The sequence below is a fragment of the Bactrocera tryoni genome, chromosome 2, assembly GCF_016617805.1.
Source record: "Bactrocera tryoni isolate S06 chromosome 2, CSIRO_BtryS06_freeze2, whole genome shotgun sequence".
NCBI lineage: Eukaryota > Metazoa > Arthropoda > Insecta > Diptera > Tephritidae > Bactrocera > Bactrocera tryoni.
The window spans coordinates 31,586,838-31,604,301 of NC_052500.1; the positions used below are offsets into that span (position 1 = coordinate 31,586,838).

General features: G+C 35.8%; 1 protein-coding gene across 2 annotated transcripts in view; it reads right to left on the reverse strand.

The window, feature by feature from the left end:
* Positions 1–16,526, reverse strand: part of LOC120768428 (putative neural-cadherin 2) — a 572,777-nt gene extending 556,251 nt beyond the window's left edge. For both annotated transcript variants that reach the window (XM_040095110.1, XM_040095108.1), the window contains exon 1: positions 16,269–16,526. The gene's annotated coding sequence lies outside the window, so the exon portion shown is untranslated. The remainder of the gene's footprint in view (positions 1–16,268) is intronic.
* Between the last annotated feature and the right edge of the window lie 938 nt (positions 16,527–17,464).

The following is a 17,464-nucleotide window of genomic DNA, read 5'->3' on the forward strand; positions in this document are numbered from 1 at the left end:
CTGGGAAGCCCAAAAACATCCATTTGAAAGCTAGCTAAATTGAGAAGGCGAAAGATCTCTAATCAGGGGTTTGCGTTGGGCTTGGGCCACGTAAAAACCATCCCCAACGAAAGGAAGAATACAGCCTCGGCTGTTGTAAACTCAACTATAACCCCGGAAGCGGTGTATAGGCCAACAAAGTAGAATAAAAAGCATAATGTATATGTTTTGTGCTAAAGTTTTTCTAAATTTGTTAAGTAATCTATCAAATATGTAATTTATCCGAAAGGTGAACAGTATTTTTAAACTTATCCACCTCCAGAACTCACACCATTCTTAGTTAGTTTCTGTTGTTATTCATTACATTTTTGAGTTTTCACCTGAAGAGTGATTTTTAAACAATATCAGAATACTTAATACATAAGGGCTATCGTCGCCAGATTTCTTCAATGAGCGATGTCTGTAAAGCTCTGTCGAAATAGCTCAGATGGTATATGAGATACATACGATTTTAAATCTATAGGAGATTGAGGACATGCCTTCTATTAAAAGATTGAAACCATTTATATCCTCGTCGTCTAAAACAAGTTTGGCAAATGTGTTTCTATAGCTTAATTGATGGAATGAGTCAGTGCCATCCTGTATCTATCTCTGCTATTTGAAGTGTTACAGGAGCACGCTATATACATCTGTACATATAGATTTATTAATTCTCAGTCGATCGAATAGATGAAACAAAATTCGCGGAAGGAGTATTAGGAGGAGTGTATTACATCTGGTGGGGATTCCTTTGAAGCCGACCAAATAAATATTGATGAATAATTAAATATTTTGCGTTTTATTTACATTTCCAATGGAACTTTTTTGTCACAAGGTAGGTGTATGTCTACGTTGTACATACTGTTGTACCACGTAGCCAAAACCTCAACCGGTTGGTACCAAAATTCTTCAGGCTTATCTTCCTCAAGAATTTTAAAGCATGCATCCATCCACAAGTCGTTATTATAGTACGTAAAGAAAATGAGCTAACGATCATAAGTAAGCAGTGGCAGGTTTTTCGCGCCTTTCACAGCAGGGAAATCAGCTTTGAAAGTTGTACTCTATGGTGAAAAGTTGCCATGAGAAGTTTTTGCATCACACTGTGGTTGGAAAGAAGAATATTTTTGAAAGAAAATCCTGTCATTAGAATATGCGGTAAGTTATTTATCATATCATATTCTTTAATTCGAAGTATTATCTTAAGTGTTTTGGTTGAATCAATCTCTTATCAACAAATTTTCGCCGAAGAGTTCAAATGTGAAAAAGGGTTAATATCGTGATACCCTCATCTTGCTATACGCTTTAAAAAGTATGTCATTAGCTGTCTTCAACTCGCCATCTCTCATCAGCTCCTTATCTTCGTTCTGCTCTCTTATCAAAAAAAAAAATAATAATAGTAATAATACCACATGGAAGAGTAATAACAACGTTACTCTCAAAAAATTCAATTCTTGGCTTTATTATATAAAATATTTTTTCATGAATTTCGCAAAAATTTGAACACTGTACTGTACTGGTGCCAAGTGCCACATTAAACTTTACTTTTGCGAATTATAACATTTTTTGAAGGAAACTTTAGGTAAATATCATCTACTCATATGTGTATATGAGCGCAGCGCATGGCATGCGTTATGAGGGGAGTCTGCACATTTGGGACGATGCCGCGAACACAAGCGCGTAATTAATGAAATATTTTCGACTTAAAACTTCTGATTGTCATTTGGAAGTTTTCGGAATTGTCGGCATATTATCGCAAGGGAGTTGAGGTGCGGGAAATGAAGCAACTTAAAACAGAGGAAATGTATGTGTCTATACATGAGGGTACACATAAGTGAATGTGTGCGTAAGAAATAAATATGAAATTGTATTTGCAATAACAGCAAGTCATTTTATAACGGTATACATTAAATGACATACAAAGCGATGCACAATTTATAGTAATACCCCTTACTTGTGCATGAAGCAGCGTAAAGGCCATGAGCCATCTTGCAGCACGTGAGTGTGTTGCATGGAGAACCCGGCGCGGTAAGCGTGTGTGAGCGGATTGTCAACAGAACGTGAAGAAATAATTAAAAACATGTTGATAGTTGGCAAAACTTCACGCAACACAAACACATCATTGACACACGCAAAATTTTATGAAAATCCAAGCGAGCTCACCTTACATAACCTTATGTCTGCTGCCTGGGTACAAGTGCCCTTAAAAATCATACGTGACTAATTTGCAAATAATTGAGCGCCCACCTCACCCACACACATATAGATAACTGCCAATAATTGTCAAAGCATAAATAATACTTTGCTTGCCGAGCAGAAATTAAACGAAATTGTTTTGCAACTTCGGCATCGGCATTCGACAAATTAAGTGGAGCGCACAGCAGCGCCACCAACGCAAAGAACATAAAAATTCTTTAAAATGTCTGAAATTGCCGCCAGCGGTGGGTCACAACGACACACATACCCAACACACATTGGCTTTTATGAGTTTTGCGCAGACAAAGAGGCAGACAGCAGGCGCTCGCAATGTATATGCAAGAAGAACACATTCCACATTTATTTGTCGAAAATATATGGCTATCCAATTTCAGTCTCTTATAAACCAGTACGCACAGAAATTGACAAGCAACGCAGCAGTAAGCTCACGCATGTTATTAGAAATTCGACGAGGACAATGCGAAAGGACAGCGGGCTGGTGTAGCCACTCGCTGGCTTGCTAGATTTAAGACATTCGATTATCACTGAGGCGGTCTTAGCTGCGCTGACTGACGGGTTATTTGCAAAAGCAGTGTGTATGCCGAGCCGTAGGGCGGCCGCAATAAAAACAGCAGACAAATCGCCGCAGGAAAATTCGTTGCTGAAAACGAAACGAAATGAAATCAAACGAAATAAATGAAAAACATGCCAAGGCCACAACGCAACGCCGAGTAATAAATCTAAAGCTACAATAAGTGAAATGGAAACGAAGATATAGTAAGCGAGAGTGCGGGAAAAAATCAGAGTAGATACCAACTGACAATGATGGTGGAGCGACGGCGTGTGGTGGCCGTAGGCGTAGAACGCATGGAAATTTAAGTACCATAAATATTATTTTCTTCATCGAACGAAATTCGAAATTGCAAATCAAGCCAAATAAATAAATATTATGTGAGCCTTAGTATGAATAAACTGTGTGTACTATAATGCATGTTAAAGAAGTAATGGACGGTGATCAGAAACAGGTTTTAAGGTAGAAGTATAAGGAACATTTTTCGACTCACATTTTTTTTATTTAGTTTTAATATTTAATTTTTGATGACATATCATTCTATCTTAACAATGCAGTAAGAATTAAACATCTATAAAATATAAGCCAGAAGTTCAACTAGTTAACCGATTTTAGTTTGCTACAAAAACTGTACAATCAATAGGTAACATATTTATTCGATTGACAGATTTGGATTGCTTTTAAACTACTAGTTCCATAAATACTTGTATATATGTTCAATTCATGTCTCAGGACAATAATTCTTGCTCTCTTTCTAAACCAACTTTTCAGAAAAAGCTTATAAGTAAAATGCTTTTCTGCTTATTTCTGGTTAACTCAGCAAATTCTAAATCAAAGTGTGACTAGTCACTGCAGGGCATTTATAAATCATTTTTGATAGATAAAGTTTGCCAAACACTGACTAGGTAAACCCACTTTTGAATTAGAAGAGAGAAGGTTCAGAGTAAATATAAAAGAAAATGGTTGGCGTAAAGTACTTTAACAGCACCTTAAACATTTATATGGATGACGTTTAAACTTAAGGACTTAACAAGAAAAAACGTTAACTTCGGTTGCACCGAAGCTAAATACCCTTCACAGGTGCATTTCTCTTAGTAACTATGTGTTCTGTTTGTATGAAAGCTATATGCTATAGTAATTCGTTCTGAACAATTTTTTTGGAGATTACATTGTTGCCTTAGAAAATAACATATATCAAGTTTCGTGAATATATCTTGTCAAATGTGAAAGTTTTCCATACAAGAACTTGATTCCGATCGTTCAGTTTGTATGGCAGCTATATGTTATAGTGGTCCGATAACGGCAGTTCCAACAAATGAGCAGCTTCTTGAAGAGAAAATTACGTTTGCAAAATTTCAAAACGATATCTTAAAAACTGAGGGACTAGTTCGTATATATACAGAAAGACGGACAGACAGACAGACGAACATGGCTAAAACGACCCAGCTCAACATACTGATCATTTTGATATATACTTTATAGGGTCTCCGACGCTTCCTTCTGGGCGTTACAAACTTCGTGACAAAATTAATATACCCTGTTCAGGGTATAATTAGTGCGAATATACTAGCGAGAGTTAGGCATCCTTAAGGATGACTACTTCTCATGAACTTCGTAATGTCACTCCATCTGATATCGCTAAGGACCCAAGATAACCACATAGACTCAAGATCAAATTTAAACCGAACAAGTATACAAAAAGCGTTCCAAAGTAAACAGGACTTTTTGAGTCTTTTTTATGTTCGTGTAGATATTAATTTATAGCTATAGAGTCATTGAAAACTTTGTACAATTGCTTTGGGTAGTCAACTTTACCACGAACTCTAGTATGTGAGGAGCATAACACATTGACTAAAGGTTGTAAAGTCATCTAAAACTTGCCTTATGCGAGTCGTTCATCCAAGTCTGTTAGTGACGATAGCATCGAAAAAGTTAAAGAAACAGTGCTTAAAAATCATGTTGTTCGCTTCGAAGATATAGCAGATGATCTCAATATCTCTTATGAATGGACTTCATTATTAAAGTCTTAAGTGTTAAGTAAGTGAATGCAAGAATGTTAGACTCGAACAAAAAGATCTGAATGCGCCGACACACTCTAGCATGATTGTGACCAAATACGAGGCGAGAGTTATTTTTCAGCTGCCGTATTCGCCAGATTTTACGCCATGTGACTTTTTTCTGTTTTCAAGAGTGAAAAGTCTGCTTCGGCGAACTCGCCAGAAGTACACGGAATGTAGTCCACTGCATATCTACTTAATTGTTCCATAATTACTGCTCCGTATTTTTTACTTTATATTTACATAGTTTTCTACTCGACGTACAGAATATTGCAGAAGCCTTTGAAAATATAAGCAAAAGAAATAAATTCATAGTAGATTAGAACCCTGCGGAAATGAAAGATAAAATAATAAACACTAAATGAAAAATAATTTAAGGGCGCTCTGAATACAAGAAAGGGAAGAAGAAGGGCGTGGCTGATTTTTAGGGGTCAAGAATCCTTTATTTCTATTTCCAGCAAATCAATGAGTCCTATAGAAAAACATGATGTGCCAAAAATGAGTCGATGGACCTGCTTCCGCCCACATTTGGTTGAGAAAACATATTTATGGCAATTTCCACGAAATCCGGTATATAAAACTATCCTTGCTATCCTATCTTACGTTGTAAATGGACGCAATCGGACTACACCTATGCATACTTCCCAACTTTATACAACTTTAAATTCCATCTGATTTTTCACTTTCCAGTATACAAATCAAACACCAATGAATATATTCGGATAAAGTTTAACACAAATAGTGCCTTTGAGATGTCATATCTCGAGTTTATATGTTGTTAGAATCGGTTCATAACTATGCAAGCCCCCACAAAATGAATATGTGGACCCCAGTGCGTATGAGTGACTTTTTGCCAAAATTGTCGGTTAATCTGTGAGATACTATATATTATCGAAGTTCGGGCAAGATATTTTTTCTATAATAATTTAACCATAATCGCCTCCCGCTGCAATACACTTATGCCAACGAATTTTCCAGTCATCATAGCAATTGGGAAAATTCTCCGCGGTGATGGCCATCAGAGCCTTCTTCGATTCAGCTTTTATATTCTCAATTGAGTCAAAACGGTGTCTTCAGAGTGGTCTTTTGAGTTTGCTGAACAGCCAGAAGTCATACGGGACCAAATCAGGCGAATGCGGTGGTTGCGGCACGATATAAAATAGTTGAAAATGTGGCGAAATGATCCCGAATAACCAACGCAGTATGAATGCATTATCGCAATTCTTTGCTGAATAAATTCAGAAATAGTAAAAATCGAAGAATTCACTTTTAGAGCCTTACAAAGCGACGCGTATCTCAAATACTAATGAATAACAGTACTACCAACTTACAGAAAAAAAATTGATCGATTCGAGAAACTCACGAAGTATAAACTAAAAATTCACCTTTTAATTTGATCACAGTATATATAAATATATATATTGGGATACTTTTTCCTATCACAATTTTTAGTTGAAAGTTGGAAAGAAAAAAATGGTTTAACCATTTCAATTTCAATTTAGTGAAGCTTAACTTTCTTGGTATGAAATGGTCCTCTGTAATTCTGTCGTAGATCATTCATGTCTTTAAAACGGCTCATTGATATACGACGGTTCCTCATGTTTTAATTTTAAAAATACATACATATCTATAAAATTATATTTATAAAATTAAAACATGAAGTAAAAGTATTCAAATCTCTTTTTGTATCATTTAAATAGGTCAATCACACGTTATATACATATTTCATTCTTAGAAAGCCAATTTCTTTCAGTCGTGCATATATGTATATATTTTTACTGTATTGCACGAAAATATGCTAATTTAAGATTGGATGAAAATATTTTGAAGTATTGTTGTATTTACGAAATGAAATATTTGACATTTTCTTAAATTAACATTTGGTGCATACTTAATTGAATTCTAATAGATATGGCAAGAGCTTTGATACATATGATATTCTAAAATACGGCAAACTAATTATTGAATCTATCCAGAATAGAATGAAAATCTATTTCAAAAACAAATATTGCAATAAAATGGAAAATAAGTTTTGGGAATGTCATTTCGACTTGAGCAATATCGATTTGACTATTTACACTAGTGAAGAACTTCCTCTTCCCTATTGGCGTATACACCGCTTACATGGTTATAGCCTGGAAGTCGAACAGTAATTATAATTTTGCGACTGTGTTTTATACTACATAGAATGATTTCGAAAAATAATATATATATCACGACTTTACTAAGCTTCATTTGCACTCTTTACTGTAATGAAATATTTTGCTGGGTATTAAATTACAACACAGATTTCATATAAAAATCAACATATATTTATATTCTGTAACAACTTTTTAAAAATTTTCAATATTTTTATTTTGTTATTGATAAAATATGTGATATCCATTCAACAATAAAATTTAATTGTAGTAAAATTAGTTTTGGCAGCACACATACAGTACTCTTTCGATAATAGCAATAAATTTGTAAAAAGGGAACCGGAACCAGAATCAAAAGGAAATAGAAAATGTGCTAAACACTTTCCTTTAAAGTTGTAAAGGGATAAATGCGTAATTCGGTATTCTAGTGAGCGGCCAGTAATGAAAACAACTTCATATAAGTGGTTCCAGAAATAACGATCTAAGAGCAGCCAATTTCCACAAAAAACAATATCCACTATTTATGTAAGGAACTGGAGATTCAAAAACCAAGAGGCAAGTCAGAAGCTGTAAGCGCCAGTAATATATGGTTCTAAATAAAAAGAAAATATGATAATACTTAAAATTTACGGATACAAAACTAGAAGAAACGTTTTTAACTTGGTTTAAAAAAGTAGTTCTCTAATTAAATGGAGTTCAAGCAAATCATATCTGCTCAGAGCGGGGTTAGAGTAACCAAAAAAGTGGAAAATATAATATAGAAAGGGAAAATAAGAGCATAAAGGCAATTTATCAAAGCCAAAAGTATAAATATGAATTTATAAATTTTCATCGAGGTTTAGCCAGCAGTATTTTTAGACACATCAACAAAGAAATATATAAATTTTGATTGTATGTACATTGTATAATTTACTTCAAAATGAACAAAAACTTTTATTTTGTCTAACTCTGACAAATCATTTAACATTAAACACTTTAATCTTCAGAAGTTTTCTTCAACATTTCATTTCATTTTGAATTTTTTCGTGAGTTCAGTTTTATATATCAGTTACTGTTATCTAGGGTGTACTGTACATATATAAAAAATATTGTCAATTCAATTTAGGATTAGCTGCATGCCACTCGTACAACACCAATGTAAAAAAATTTATTGCCAAAATCTGCAGTTATTTATATTTTTGTGATTACTGTCAGCTTTGTAACTGAATCAGATTGAATTTGCAATGTAAAGCCATCATTTTGGACAATTTTTTCGTACATGTTAGTTTATTATAGGTTCGCAGTTCAATTACCCAATAAAAATTTCATTAAAATATTTTTTTAAATATTTAATTGACTTTTTTAAGCGATTCATGCATTATATGGAAAGAATATGAAAATAATTGGCGAACATGTTACTCATACGGCATGTGGCACTATATTGAATTTATTAAAATTAGAATTTCAGTGTTTAATTAAAAGGCATTTCGTAAAAAATTTGTAAGTGTTTTCAATGAACAATTGACCATTATTGCATATAACTTATGAATTTTACATGCATCGCTACAGTTAGATAATCAAAATATATAGAATTGTTATTAAATTATCGTAACGAAATTTATCATTTATGTAAGTGTCGGGGGCGACAATAATTGTGTCATTAGCGAAGCAGACCGGAGGTGTACACTCATTAAAGCTTCTCGACTCCTACGCAAAAATTAAAAAAAAAACTGGTTTTTGGTTGAAAAAAATTAACAACTCAAAGAGTGATTATGAAAGTTTGTTATGTAAAATGTTAGAAAGTACAAATATTCCACCACTAATCAAGTTGCGAAAAGTAATACGCCTAAATTTTGCCCGAACACGCATGTCTTGGTCTAATCAGTAGCATTATGTAATATATTTTGATAAGAACAGAAAAAGTTTGAATACTAAAATGAAATAATAAATAAATAAAATAAGAACTCAAGTACTTGAATTTTTGATTTTCAACATAAATTTTGAGGTTGTTTGAAAAAGATGTTAATACACCCGTTGTAACTAGATCTTTTCATTACTTTGCCGTATAACTTTTTTCTATGGCACTTGTAATTTTGAGTTAAGCCATGTATAGTCCTTAAATTTTTAAGAAAGGATAATCTTCCTCTTCCTTACTCCAGAGCACCCGTAGATGAATGTTAAAAACTTCTAAAAATGCGATAATTTTATATTTAAATACGCCGGTAACATTACATTTTACATACGATATGACAGAAATAGTTTGGAATAGAGATGTGACATCGCTCACATTTTGGGGAAATCCCATATCTCGGGATCTACTAGGCCAATTTCGAACAAATTTGTAGATGTAAATATATACTTTCCAGGATACAGATCGATAACAAATGAATGCATAGGGATAAAACTTTACCCAAAGATTGGAAGATACATCATAGAAATTCGGAGGGAAGCTGTTTCCAACAATAGTATGCCTGCCAGTCAAAAATGGCTTGGATTAATAATTTTTTCTGCTTCATAAATGGTACGTAATAGAAAGATCTTCGAACTTCCAGTTGACTTTATACCGCATAAATTGGCAAAAATCGGCTCAAAACTTGCCGTAGATCTCATATAACTTACAAAACTTTGCACTTGATAGTATTTCCCTGGTTTTGATCCCGGTACGCTGCAATAGTATGAAATGTTCGAATAAACCCGAACTTCGTACTTCATTAGTTGTTTCCTTTTTATGTTTTATTTTCCGTTTATAATGGATTTCAACGAACTATGACTTTTTTACTTTTTACTATTTTCAATTGATTTATTCTTTCCGTGTATCTTGAACAAAGCATGTACTCTATTTTAAATTTCCTTTGACATTATTATGTAAAAATTTAATTAAATTTAAAATTAAAATTTATTTAATGAACAACAAATATCTTTCAAATGTGCAGATTTTCAAAAAAGAAGAGTGACATTCACTCTCACAAGTATTTATTTTATTCAGAAATTCATTTTAAAACGATATTGTCTTTATCCTGTTTACCAGTTATTCATGGAAAGTATTTGTAACGAAGAATTTACAAGTAAAGATAATATTATATTTCTAGCGAAAACTTGCTTCTATCTAAATAGTCTTGTTGTCTTCTTTAAGTAAATATGTTCTAAAGCAATATAAAGAAAGCGACGAGGCGGCCTTTTCCTTGTAACCAAAAGCCTTTGACTTTACCAGCGCCAAAATCCTTTATTGATTCTAAATGGAATTTAATACAATAACATATTAATGACATTTATTAGACATGAAAGGCCATTCGCTGCCAGCGGCGCTTTTCCACCTCTGACATTAATTAGATAAACGAATTTATTAATGCGCAAACATAACAAGCAGCCGCAGTTGCTCTTCCTTAACTCCCCAGCCATATTCTCTGCTATTATACTAAATATGTATACGCAGTGATGTGTGAAATATAGGCATAAGACAAACATACGGTATTAGAAGCAAATACGATTGCTAACGGACGGCATAAATTCACCGTAATTAGCCGCACACTTGCTGCTGGCCGTCAGAGGGCGATGAGGAAGCTAGTAAGACACTAGCTGATTTTATATTTTTGCGCAAATATTTGCCAAACACAAATACATATACACATATAGAGACGTTTGCAGGTAATCTATTTTGTATGCATGTGTGTGCGTGTGAGCGAATGAACTGGTACAAACGACATGCATGCATGCATGTTTTTGGCCAAAGGAATAAAATCAGCAACAATACACACTTTTAATTAACACAAAAACCTCATCACACTCAACATGCGCACTCATTTGCAACACTAGCAAGCAAATTCCCCAACACAAGCGCACACACACACGCACAACACTGTGCACACAAATTACATATATACAGACACATGAGTGTGCGTATGTGCGCGTGTGTGTGGTCACACACAGGATGCTTCTTTATCTTTTTCACAGTTCTCTATTTCATGCCATCCCAACTTACACTCGAGCGGTTTGGCTGTTCCACTTTGAGTGTGCAGATAAGACCGCCACTGGGTTGGCATGTAAATAGCCAGCTGGTGAAAAACACGCTGCGTTCATGCGCTCGCTCATACTCGTACCTTCATTCATTACATTATGCTGCTAATGTACATGCATATTCATACATATTCTTCACTTTTGTGTTATTAAACAAATTTTGTGTTTTGTTTTAGTTTTGTTTTATTTGTTTGCTCATTTCCTTCGCTCTTTTGAATATTTTGTTTTGCTTTTGTTGTTTGTGTTGTCAATGTGTTGATTTTTACTGGGCTTTAAGCTTTAATCGAGTGTTGCTGGCGCCGGCTGCCAAAGGCTTTAGGTGAAAGTTTATTTTTTGTTGTTTTTATACATACGCAAAATGCTACTTAGGGTATAATAGTTTTGTAACTTAACTGTTCTTTCTAACAGCGAACATCAAGCGGAATAGAAATAGATTTATTATATATACTATAGGTAAACATAAATACTGAGGTTGAAGGATTAATTGTCGAGCATCTGACTGTCAGTTTACCAGTACCGCAAACTCCCGATTTAAGATATGTTCAACATTGTTAACAAGGTTGAGCTTAGAACGGTGCTATTGAAAAGCAGAAAAGGTTTAGGAAATTGTCAGTTAATTTAATTCTCATAAATAATGAGCCTTTCGTATCAAACTTTGTCATCATCATCCTCTTATTCTATAGAGGAAAATCGAATGAAATCGAGTATTAACCTCGCCAACCTCCACTACAACGATTGTGTTAGCAAGTTTTTAGAGATCGAAAACAATCTTTTACTTCCGCTAGTTCAAAACCAGATAAATGACTGAATACAGCCAAGTTTTAGGTTGAATTGCATATCTCATAAGAACTTGCTCTGGCCCCACGTTTACATCCATGTTAAAATAAAGCATTTACCATTTCCAACAATTTAGAAATGGCAGCTCAATCATCAACAAAGGCATTTGTTTCGAATCCGATCTAACTCGAGATGTTGATTCACTTATTATCAACCAAGTCAAGTTTGAGTGATGTCGGTACTTATATTCCCCAATGAATGAATATAGTTTTAATTCCGGAAATTCATACGAGACATACACTGTTTCGAAAATTTTATTGGAACTATTTCACACATCTTTTTCTATATCCGACTGTGACCGAACTTAGCTGCGCCCTACTCCTTGATTATGTTTTTGTTTGAGTTCACAACTTGCTTTTTTCATATTCAACTTATTTCGAACTTTGGTGCTCTTGACTTCCGACTCATAGAAAATCACCGCCCACACACATGGGACGCTAAAAGCAGTGTGATTGACATTGTTGTGTTGGTTTAGAGTTACGCAATGTATGCCCAACACAATTTGTATACCTAACCGCAATTGATTATATTTTGTAGTGGCATTAATGTACTTAAATGCTGGAAAATATTGTAGTTCAGCCTAGTTGCTGTACTAGTGACAGACGAATTCGAGAAAATGATACGAGTTGACAATTTTGGTTTTGGTTTTTTGTAAATCCGTGCCCGTTCCAATTAAGTATACCAGATTGTTGTGGAAACGCTTTTCCTTTTTGCTTTTTCATTCAGTCGAACAACAATTTGAAGTAGTCTCATATATCTATATTTTATATTTTTGCCCTAAACAGGTTTTAGGAAAGTTGCCACGATGTTTGTAACTTCCGAGAGGGAATTTTAGAGGCGCTATAAAGTATGTATACTCGAATACATATATTTATAAGTGGTCAGCATGGCGAGTTAAGTCTATTTTAGCCATTTCAGTCTCTCTGTTCGGATACATATACGGAAACCAGTATCTAAGTTTTTAAGAGATTTAGCATTTTCTTCGTTCCTTTCTCACCAAGTAACTGCTTATTTGTCGGAACCGCCGATATCGGAAAACTATAGCATATTGCTGACATATAAACTGACCAATCCAACTCAAGTGCTTGTATGGAAAACTATTTTATTTCTTAAGGTATATTCACCAAATCAATAGCCAAACATATGGTTCATATCATCGTCATCAACATACCATATAGCTGCCAAGGTCATGCCACTGACCAATCAAAATCAAAATAAGGATTATCTATACCCTTTTGTGCTACGAAAACTCCATCTGTGAAGGTATTATAGCTTTTACACAGCCGTAGTTTTGGGTCCACTAATTGCTGAACTATTTCGAATGGGAGACAGATCTATTACGACACAACGTTCCGAGACATATGTACACACGAGTGAGAAAGTGTTTTTTTTACATTATAATATCTCTTATTAGATCTTAGGCAGGTGGACTAAGAGGTACAGCGGAACATATGCCGACAGTTGACCCAGCTCAATTGTGGCAACTAAACCATAAGGGGAGTTTGGTCCTATCCAATAACAAAGGAGTTCTAGAAGGAAAAAATGGCGGAGTGAGACAGGAACTGGTAGCGTTGTATCAGTCTAAGCTAAGCGGAGGTTAGTAGCTAGCAGAAGACAACATGAAAAAATGGAAGTATGTAAGTAATAAACCCCTGTAGGCTTTAAAAATGATGGTACAATATGACAATGGAGTCAGAATAATACATGCTTCTTAATTGCGTGACAATTTAGGATACAACACTCTCTCACCGGAAGCCAATGGAAAGGGTTCAGACGCTCGCTCCGCTGTGCCTAACGGCAGTTTTAAGAACACCTCCAATGGCAGCTCTTGAATTGGTTCTAAACCTGCCCCCTATAGACCTCTTTGCTGAAAACTGCGCAGCAAAATCGGCAGCACGACTACTGGCTGTAGAAGAATTTGCATACAGACCCTCACGGCCCCATTTTTCAACTGGGAAAGAAGGTGTATTGAGACATCGAGGGTAATGAAATAGTGGACGAGATTGTCAAGAATGGTGTACGGCTAACATCCGCAAACATGATCAACATTTTAAATCCATACATTGTACAGAAGCATGGTAAGGAAAATCAAAACCCAATGAAATAAGCTTAGGGGTACAAAAATGCAAAAATCATGCGCAAAACGACTAGTGACCTAGAGCGTACTAAAATTATGGAGGGAACATTTCTCCAGCCTTCTGAATGGCAGTGAAAGTACAAAGCCAGGAGCTAGTAAACCCAATTTCCGAATCGATGACGATTGAGCAGATGTTCCATTGCCTGTCCGTAAAGAAGTTCGAATAGCAATTACCCACCTGAAGAACAACAAAGCGGCGTTGGGGGCCGATGGATTGCCGGCCGATCTATTCAAACACCGCGGCGAAAAACTGATAGGGAGCGTGCATCAACTTCTTTGTAAAATATGTCCGGACGAAAGCACGCCCAACGATTGGAATTTAAGTGTGCTATGCCCAATCCATAAAAAAGGAGACCCCACAATCTGCGCCAACTATCGTGGGATAATAGCCTCCTCAACATCGCATATAAGGTTCTATCGTTCTAAATACCCGTGAAAGGAGAATCGACACACACCACCTCTTCGTCGATTTAAAAGCTGCTTTCGACAGCACGAAAAGGAGCTGCCTTTATGCCGCGATATCTGAATTTGGCATCCCCGGAAAACTAATACGGCTGTGTAAACTGTCGTTGAGCAACACAAAAAGCTCCGTGAAGATCGGGAAGGACCTCTCTGGGCCGTTCGATACCAAACGAGGCTTCAGACAAGGCGACTCCCTATCGTGCGTCTTCTTCAACCTGCTGCTGATAATATTGATACCATCGGCTTCAACTGGCAGTGAACGAGAGCAAGACGTAATATCTTCTGTCATAAAACAAACAGCCGTTGCATTCGCGACTTGGCTCCCACGTCACTGTTGACAGTCATAACTGTGAAGTCGGAGATAATTTCAGTGTAAACACCACCAACAATGTCAGCCTGGAAATCCAACGCAGGATAACTCTTGCCAACAGGTGCTTTTTCGGACTGAGTAGGCAATTGTGAAGCAAGGTCCTCTCTAGACGAACAAAAACAAAACTCTATAAGTCACTCTTAATTCCCGTCCTGGTATATGGTGCAGAGGGCTGGACGATGACAACAACTGATGAGTCGACGTTGCGAGTTTTCGAGAGAAAAATTCTGCGAAAAATGTATAGTCCTTTGCGCGTTGGCCACGGCGAATATCGCATTCGATGGAACTATGAGCTGTATGAGATATACGACGTCATTGACATAGTTTAGCGAATTAAAGACAGCGGCTACGCTGGCTAGGTCGTGTTGTCTGAATGGACGAAAATACGCCAGCTCTGAAAGTATTCGATGCAGTACCCGCCGGGGGAAGCAGAGGAAGAGGGAGACCTCCACTTCGTTGGAAGGAGCAAGTGGAGAAGGACCTGACCCGCTGTTGTTAACTCGGCTCTAATCGCGTAAGTGGTGTCTACACCAGTAAAGAAGAAGAAAAATAAAGGAACGAAATCCAGAAATCCACAAAACATACCACAAATAACATTATATTACATTTTTATGCCTTAAAAGGTGTAGTTTAACATTTCTTCTAGTTTCCAATTCTCATTTAAATTGTAAATACTTCCTAATATATGCCTCAACAAATGTGTGCAAGAACTGTGGGTACTGAAAGGAGGTGGCAACACAGGGGCTTGCTTTAATTACTTTTTTTTGTAATAATTTCCTGTGCGTCGAAAATTTTGCCACAACAGAGAAAAAAAACTGCATTTACCGCCACGCTATATTTCCGTGTTTCCAGGCGGCACCAGCAATTAGCACAGGGGCTTTGAGTACTCGAGAGGCATGCCGCAGTGTGTGCATGTCGTTTGTGAGCGAGCCATGCTAGGTGCTGAGCGGCGAGCGACCGACACACGTAGGCACTTAACATTACAAACAAAGCCTCAGCAATAACTTTAACGTCGCCAACAGGCAGCATTGGACCCCACTCAAAGGCGCAGGCAGCCGAGCCGGAAGGGCACCTCATTCACCACAGACTCCTCTCAAGCATTTCGTAAATTAACTTTCTCATTAACATCAGCAAATTGCCTTTTGTCGCGTGTGAAAATTTACACTTTCGTCAAGACGACAAGCATTGCCCTGGCGGCGTTCCGGCTGCTCTTGGCATTTGCGTTTGCTTACAATGTAAACCGGCACACATACACACTCGCATTTTCATTATTGTATGGGGTGACATGCCATGGCCCATAGTTCCTCTACCATTTGTCTAATGTTAATGCTTTATAACAACTACTCTGGAATACATTATATTTTTGCGCTTCGCTAAGTGTCACTTTGGAGAATGAAGTTTGTCATTTCGTTGGTAAAATAAAACACACGCTTCTAAGTGGTTTAATACAAATGGCAAATGTTTGTGGGTTAAAATTGTATGCGAGGCTTACCTTTATAGTAGTTGTTGGTTTTATATGCTATCAGAGTTGCCAGTGCGCCCCAATATATCTTTTATTAAGTTTATTATAGCTTATGGGGTTTTTAATATAGTTTATCAATAACCACTTTTGTATTCCATTTACTGCATAAAACACGAATTAGCTTCAAAGTTGATATTTTATGCAAATTCAATTCACTTTCGGTGCTTTCAAATTGTGCTTAACATTATTTTCTTCAAAACTGGTTTTGTTTACTTATTACACAGAAATATTTTTTATGTAATTTTCATCACTATTAAGCACAATTTTCTTATTTTTTATTGCTATTATTTTATACACATTTGACGCCACACAATTTTATTTTTTTTTAAGTATTTTTTTTCCTTTTTTTGTTTTCTTCCAAGCAATTGGCACCTGTTTCACAATAGCTTATATTTTACATGATTTTTCAATTAAATTTGCTTAGCTGACCCTCTATCTGCTTATTATTAATTTTATTTTAAATATTTTTGTTTCCTTTTTTCAATGCCCACTTTGAAGACTTTCTTTTTGCACAATTTTATTTTCGTTTTTGTCTTCCCACTCTTGCCTGTGTGCTGACGCTGTTGAATTATTATAGCATAGCTTCCATTTTATTGGCTCTTTACTCGAGTTGACAGCTATAATTGCCACTGCTTAGCGTGACATGCCACTTTTGCACTTACAGCGTCAGCTCGCACCCGCAGTCGTGTGTTCTTACACGCTGGCGAGATAATTTTGCCAGTGCTTCAAGGTGGCACAAATTGTGGCAGCTATTGGCACTTCACATCAAAGTCTTCGCATAACACATTTACTTTGCTGCGAAATTCTTTGACTCTTTTGGAATGTCGGAAAATTTCATGCATCGATGATATATTTAACATAAATTTTTTTGCAATTCTGGAACACGAAAGGATGTTTTGAGCACTGTTTTTCCTTAAAATATGCGAACACCTGCCTATTATTGATTTATCTTGTGGTTATGGACAGGGAAGTTTGTGTTTGTTTTCAATTAAATTGTGTTTAATAATTTTTTCTGGTTCACAATGTTTTAGTTAAGCACTACACCTTTTGGCTTCAGTATTGATCAATTTATGCATTTATTTTAATTATTAATTTAATTTATTTACATTTTTATTGAAATGGAAACTTTTGAGCAACTAGCACTATTTTTCAATATATTTATTTTA